The sequence below is a fragment of the Oncorhynchus tshawytscha genome, linkage group LG11 (assembly GCF_018296145.1).
Source record: "Oncorhynchus tshawytscha isolate Ot180627B linkage group LG11, Otsh_v2.0, whole genome shotgun sequence".
Lineage (NCBI taxonomy): Eukaryota > Metazoa > Chordata > Actinopteri > Salmoniformes > Salmonidae > Oncorhynchus > Oncorhynchus tshawytscha.
In genome coordinates this window covers 51,606,161-51,614,496 of record NC_056439.1, presented here as the reverse complement: position 1 = coordinate 51,614,496, position 8,336 = coordinate 51,606,161, and positions in this window count along the sequence as shown.

The following is an 8,336-nucleotide window of genomic DNA, read 5'->3' as shown; positions in this document are numbered from 1 at the left end:
ACTGACTAGGAATCCCTCTTTACAACTGACTAGGAAACCCCTTTCCTTTCCAACTGACTAGGAATCCCACTTTCCTTTACAACTGACTAGGAATCCTCTTTACAACTGACTAGGAATCCCCTTTCCAACTGACTAGGAAACCCCTTTCCAACTGACTAGGAAACCCCTTTCCAACTGACTAGGAAACCCCTTTCCAACTGACTAGGATACCCCCTTTCCAACTGACTAGGATACCCCCTTTCCAACTGACTAGGATACCCCTTTCCAACTGACTAGGATACCCCCTTTCCAACTGACTAGGATACCCCCTTTCCAACTGACTAGGAAACACCCTTTCCAACTGACTAGGAAACACCCTTTCCAACTGACTAGGAAACACCCTTTCCAACTGACTAGGAAACACCCTTTCCAACTGACTAGAAACACCCTTTCCAACTGACTAGGAAACACCCTTTCCAACTGACTAGAAACACCCTTTCCAACTGACTAGGAAACACCCTTTCCAACTGACTAGGAATCCCCCTTTCCAACTGACTTGGGAATCCCCTTTCCAACTGACTTGGGAATCCCTTTCCAACTGACTTGGGAATCCCCTTTCCAACTGACTTGGGAAACCCCTTTCCAACTGACTTGGGAAACCCTTTCCAACTGACTTGGGAAACCCCTTTCCAACTGACTTGGGAAACCCTTTCCAACTGACTAGGGAAACCCCTTTCCAACTGACTAGGGAAACCCCTTTCCAACTGACTAGGAATCCCCCCTTTCCAACTGACTAGGAATCCCCCTTTCCAACTGACTAGAAACCCCTTTCCAACTGACTAGGAAACCCTTTCCAACTGACTAGGAAACCCCTTTCCAACTGACTAGGAAACACCCTTTCCAACTGACTAGGAAACACCCTTTCCAACTGACTAGGAATCCCCTTTCCAACTGACTTGGGAATCCCCTTTTCCAACTGACTTGGGAATCCCCCTTTCCAACTGACTTGGGAATCCCCTTTCCAACTGACTTGGGAAACCCCTTTCCAACTGACTTGGGAAACCCTTTCCAACTGACTTGGGAAACCCTTTCCAACTGACTTGGGAAACCCTTTCCAACTGACTTGGGAAACCCTTTCCAACTGACTAGGGAAACCCTTTCCAACTGACTAGGAATCCCCCTTTCCAACTGACTAGGAAACCCCCTTTCCAACTGACTAGAAACCCCTTTCCAACTGACTAGGAAACCTTTTCCAACTGACTAGGAAACCCTTTCCAACTGACTAGGAAACCCCTTTCCAACTGACTAGAAACCCCTTTCCAACTGACTAGGAAACCCTTTTCCAACTGACTAGGAAACCCCTTTCCAACTGACTAGGAATCCCCCTTTCCAACTGACTAGGAATCCCCTTTCCAACTGACTAGGAATCCCCTTTCCAACTGACTAGGACACCCCTTTCCAACTGACTAGGACACCCCTTTCCAACTGACTAGGAAACCCCTTCCCAACTGACTAGAAACCCTTTCCAACTGACTAGAAACCCCCTTTCCAACTGACTAGGAAACCCCTTTCCAACTGACTAGGAAACCCCCTTTCCTTTTCCAACTGACTAGAAACCCCTTTCCTTTCCAACTGACTAGGAAATCCCCGTTTCCAACTGACTAGGAAACCCCCTTTCCAACTGACTAGAAACCCCTTTCCAACTGACTAGGAAACCCCTTTCCTTTCCAACTGACTAGGAATCCCACTTTCCTTTACAACTGACTAGGAATCCCTCTTTCCCTTTACAACTGACTAGGAATCCCTCTTTCCAACTGACTAGAAACCCTTTCAACTGACTAGAAACCCCTTTCCAACTGACTAGGAAACCCCTTTCCAACTGACTAGGAAACCCTTTCCAACTGACTAGGAAACCCCCTTTCCAACTGACTAGAAACCCCCTTTCCTTTCCAACTGACTAGGAATCCCACTTTCCTTTACAACTGACTAGGAATCCCTCTTTCCCTTTACAACTGACTAGATACCCCCTTTCAACTGACTAGGAAACCCCCTTTCCAACTGACTAGAAACCCCTTTCCAACTGACTAGAAACCCCTTTCCAAATGACTAGAAACCCTTTCCAACTGACTAGGATACCCCCTTTCCAACTGACTTGGATACCCCCTTTCCAACTGACTAGGAAACACCCTTTCCAAATGACTAGGAAACCCCTTTCCAACTGACTAGGATACCCCCTTTCCAACTGACTAGGATACCCCTTTCCAACTGACTAGGATACCCCCTTTCCAACTGACTAGGATACCCCCTTTCCAACTGACTAGGATACCCCCTTTCCAACTGACTAGGATACCCCCTTTCCAACTGACTAGGATACCCCCTTTCCAACTGACTAGGAAACACCCTTTCCAACTGACTAGGAAACACCCTTTCCAACTGACTAGGAAACACCCTTTCCAACTGACTAGGAAACACCCTTTCCAACTGACTAGGATACACCCTTTCCAACTGACTAGGATACACCCTTTCCAACTGACTAGGATACACCCTTTCCAACTGACTAGGATACCCCTTTCCAACTGACTAGGATACCCCCTTTCCAACTGACTAGGATACCCCTTTCCAACTGACTAGGATACCCCTTTCCAACTGACTAGGATACCCCTTTCCAACTGACTAGGATACCCCCTTTCCAACTGACTAGGAAACACCCTTTCCAACTGACTAGGAAACACCCTTTCCAACTGACTAGGAAACACCCTTTCCAACTGACTAGGAAACACCCTTTCCAACTGACTAGGAAACACCCTTTCCAACTGACTAGGAAACACCCTTTCCAACTGACTAGGAAACACCCTTTCCAACTGACTAGGAATCCCTCTTTCCTTTACAACTGACTAGGAATCCCTCTTTACAACTGACTAGGAAACCCCTTTCCCTTTCAACTGACTAGGAATCCCACTTTCCCTTTACAACTGACTAGGAATCCTCTTTACAACTGACTAGGAATCCCCCTTTCCAACTGACTAGAAACCCCTTTCCAACTGACTAGGAAACCCCTTTCCAACTGACTAGGATACCCCCTTTCCAACTGACTAGGATACCCCCTTTCCAACTGACTAGGATACCCCCTTTCCAACTGACTAGGATACCCCCTTTCCAACTGACTAGGAAACACCCTTTCCAACTGACTAGGAAACACCCTTTCCAACTGACTAGGAAACACCCTTTCCAACTGACTAGAAACACCCTTTCCAACTGACTAGGAAACACCTTTCCAACTGACTAGGAAACACCCTTTCCAACTGACTAGGAAACACCCTTTCCAACTGACTAGGAAACACCCTTTCCAACTGACTAGGAAACACCCTTTCCAACTGACTAGGAATCCCCTTTCCAACTGACTTGGGAATCCCCCTTCCAACTGACTTGGGAATCCCCCCTTTCCAACTGACTTGGGAATCCCCCAACTGACTTTCCAACTGACTTGGGAAACCCCCTTTCCAACTGACTTGGGAAACCCCTTTTTCCAACTGACTTGGGAAACCCCTTTCCAACTGACTTGGGAAACCCCTTTCCAACTGACTAGGGAAACCCCTTTCCAACTGACTAGGAAACCCCTTTCCAACTGACTAGGAATCCCCCTTTCCAACTGACTAGGAATCCCCCTTTCCAACTGACTAGAAACCCCCTTTCCAACTGACTAGGAAACCCCTTTCCAACTGACTAGAAACCCTTTCCAACTGACTAGAAACCCCTTTCCAACTGACTAGGAAACCCCTTTCCAACTGACTAGGAAACCCCTTTTCCAACTGACTAGAAACCCCTTTTTCCAACTGACTAGGAAACCCCTTTCCAACTGACTAGGAAACCCCTTTCCAACTGACTAGGAATCCCACTTTCCTTTCCAACTGACTAGGAATCCCACTTCCCTTTACAACTGACTAGGAATCCCTCTTTCCCTTTACAACTGACTAGGAATCCCTCTTTACAACTGACTAGGAATCCTCTTTACAACTGACTAGGAAACCCCTTTCCAACTGACTAGGATACCCCCTTTCCAACTGACTAGGATACCCCCTTTCCAACTGACTAGGATACCCCTTTCCAACTGACTAGGAAACACCCTTTCCAACTGACTAGGAAACACCCTTTCCAACTGACTAGGAAACACCCTTTCCAACTGACTAGGAATCCCCCTTTCCAACTGACTAGAAACCCCTTTCCAACTGACTAGGAAACCCCCTTTCCAACTGACTAGGATACCCTTTCCAACTGACTAGGATACCCCTTTCCAACTGACTAGGATACCCCCTTTCCAACTGACTAGGATACCCCCTTTCCAACTGACTAGGAAACACCCTTTCCAACTGACTAGGAAACACCCTTTCCAACTGACTAGGAAACACCCTTTCCAACTGACTAGGAAACACCCTTTCCAACTGACTAGGAAACACCCTTTCCAACTGACTAGGAAACACCCTTTCCAACTGACTAGGAAACACCCTTTCCAACTGACTAGGAAACACCCTTTCCAACTGACTAGGAAACACCCTTTCCAACTGACTAGGAATCCCCCTTTCCAACTGACTTGGGAATCCCCCTTTCCAACTGACTTGGGAATCCCCTTTCCAACTGACTTGGGAATCCCCTTTTCCAACTGACTTGGGAAACCCCTTTCCAACTGACTTGGGAAACCCCTTTCCAACTGACTTGGGAAACCCCCTTTCCAACTGACTTGGGAAACCCCTTTCCAACTGACTTGGGAAACCCTTTCCAACTGACTAGGAAACCCTTTCCAACTGACTAGGGAAACCCCTTTCCAACTGACTAGGAATCCCCCTTTCCAACTGACTAGAAACCCCTTTCCAACTGACTAGGCCCCTTTCCAACTGACTAGGAAACCCCTTTCCAACTGACTAGGAAACCCCCTTTCCAACTGACTAGAAACCCCTTTCCAACTGACTAGGAAACCCCTTTCCAACTGACTAGGAAACCCCTTTCCAACTGACTAGGAATCCCACTTTCCCTTTCCAACTGACTAGGAATCCCCGTTTCCAACTGACTAGGAATCCCCTTTCCAACTGACTAGGAATCCCCGTTTCCAACTGACTAGGACACCCCCTTTCCAACTGACTAGGAAACCCCCTTTCACTTTCCAACTGACTAGGAATCTTGTTTCCAACTGACTAGGAAACCCCGTTTCCAACTGACTAGGAAACCCGTTTCCAACTGACTAGGAAACCCGTTTCCAACTGACTAGGAAACCCCGTTTCCAACTGACTAGGAAACCCCCTTTCCAACTGACTAGGAAACCCTTTCCAACTGACTAGAAACCCCTTTCCAACTGACTAGAAACCCCTTTCCTTTCCAACTGACTAGAAACCCCTTTCCTTTCCAACTGACTAGGAAATCCCCGTTTCCAACTGACTAGGAAACCCCTTTCCAACTGACTAGAAACCCCTTTCCAATTGACTAGGAAACCCCCTTTCCCTTTCCAACTGACTAGGAATCCCACTTTCCTTTACAACTGACTAGGAATCCCTCTTTCCCTTTACAACTGACTAGGAATCCCTCTTTCCAACTGACTAGGAAACCCCCTTTCCAACTGACTAGGAAACCCCTTTCCAACTGACTAGGAAACCCCCTTTCCAACTGACTAGAAACCCCTTTCCTTTCCAACTGACTAGGAAACCCCTTTCCCTTTCCAACTGACTAGGAATCCCACTTTCCCTTTACAACTGACTAGGAATCCCTCTTTCCCTTTACAACTGACTAGATACCCCTTTCCAACTGACTAGGAAACCCTTTCCAACTGACTAGGAAACCCCTTTCCAACTGACTAGGAAACCCTTTCCAAATGACTAGAAACCCCTTTCCAACTGACTAGGAAACCCCTTTCCAACTGACTAGAAACCCCTTTCCAACTGACTAGGAAACCCCGTTTCCAACTGACTAGAAACCCCTTTCCAACTGACTAGAAACCCCCTTTCCAACTGACTAGAAACCCCTTTCCAACTGACTAGGAAACCCCCTTTCCAACTGACTAGGAAACCCCTTTCCTTTCCAACTGACTAGGAAATCCCGTTTCCAACTGACTAGAAACCCCTTTCCAACTGACGAGGAAACCCTTTCCAACTGACTAGGAAACCCCTTTCCAACTGACTAGAAACCCCCTTTCCAACTGACTAGGAAACCCCCTTTCCAACTGACTAGGAAACCCCTTTCCAACTGACTAGGAAACCCCTTTCCAACTGACTAGAAACCCCTTTCCAACTGACTAGGAAACCCCTTTCCCTTTCCAACTGACTAGGAAACCCCTTCCCTTTCAACTGACTAGAAACCCCTTTCCCTTTCCAACTGACTAGAAATCCCCGTTTCCAACTGACTAGAAACCCCCTTTCCAACTGACTAGGAAACCCCTTTCCAACTGACTAGGAAACCCCTTTCCAACTGACTAGGAAACCCCTTTTCCAACTGACTAGGAAACCCCTTTCACTTTCCAACTGACTAGGAAACCCACTTTCCCTTTACAACTGACTAGGAAACCCACTTTCCTTTACAACTGACTAGGAATCCCCTTTACAACTGACTAGGAATCCCTCTTTCCCTTTACAACTGACTAGGAAACCCCTTTCACTTTCCAACTGCCTAGGAATCTTGTTTCCAACTGACTAGGAAACCCCTTTCCAACTGACTGGGAAACCCCCTTTCCAACTGACTGGGAAACCCCTTTCCAACTGACTAGAAACCCCTTTCCAACTGACTAGGAAACCCCTTTCCAACTGACTAGGAAACCCCCTTTCCAACTGACTAGGAAACCCCTTTCCCTTTCCAACTGACTAGGAATCCCACTTTCCCTTTACAACTGACTAGGAATCCCTCTTTCCCTTTACAACTGACTAGGAATCCCTCTTTACAACTGACTAGGAAACCCCTTTCACTTTCCAACTGACTAGGAAACCCCCTTTCACTTTCCAACTGACTAGGAATCTTGTTTCCAACTGACTAGGAAACCCCGTTTCCAACTGACTAGGAAACCCCGTTTCCAACTGACTAGGAAACCCCGTTTCCAACTGACTAGAAACCCCCTTTCCAACTGACTAGGAAACCCCTTTCCAACTGACTAGGAAACCCCCTTTCCAACTGACTAGAAACCCCCTTTCCAACTGACTAGGAAACCCCTTTCCTTTCCAACTGACTAGGAAATCCCCGTTTCCAACTGACTAGAAACCCCTTTCCAACTGACGAGGAAACCCCTTTCCAACTGACTAGGAAACCCCCTTTCCAACTGACGAGGAAACCCCTTTCCAACTGACTAGGAAACCCTTTCCAACTGACTAGAAACCCCTTTCCAACTGACTAGAAACCCCTTTCCAACTGACTAGAAACCCCCTTTCCAACTGACTAGAACCCTTTTCCAACTGACTAGGAAACCCCCTTTCCAACTGACTAGGAAACCCCTTTCCTTTCCAACTGACTAGGAAACCCCCTTTCCTTTCCAACTGACTAGAAACCCCTTTCCCTTTCCAACTGACTAGGAAATCCCCGTTTCCAACTGACTAGAAACCCCCTTTCCAACTGACTAGAAACCCCTTTCCAACTGACTAGGAAACCCCTTTCCAACTGACTAGGAATCCCACTTTCCCTTTCCAACTGACTAGGAATCCCCCTTTCCAACTGACTAGGAATCCCCCTTTCCAACTGACTAGGACACCCCCTTTCCAACTGACTAGGAAACCCCTTTTCCAACTGACTAGGAAACCCCCTTTCCAACTGACTAGAAACCCCTTTCAACTGACTAGAAACCCCTTTCACTTTCCAACTGACTAGGAATCTTGTTTCCAACTGACTAGGAAACCCGTTTCCAACTGACTAGGAAACCCCCTCCCAACTGACTAGGAAACCCCTTTCCAACTGACTAGGAAACCCCTTTCCCTTTCCAACTGACTAGGAATCCCACTTTCCCTTTACAACTGACTAGGAATCCCTCTTCCCTTTACAACTGACTAGGAATCCCTCTTTCCCTTTACAACTGACTAGGAATCCCTCTTTACAACTGACTAGGAATCCCTCTTTACAACTGACTAGGAATCCCCCTTTCCAACTGACTAGGAAACCCCTTTCCAACTGACTAGAAACCCTTTCCAACTGACTAGAAACCCCCTTTCCAACTGACTAGGATACCCCCTTTCCAACTGACTAGGATACCCCTTTCCAACTGACTAGGATACCCCTTTCCAACTGACTAGGAAACCCCTTTCCAACTGACTAGGAAACACCCTTTCCAACTGACTAGGAAACACCCTTTCCAACTGACTAGGAATCCCCCTTTCCAACTGACTAGGAAACCCCCTTTC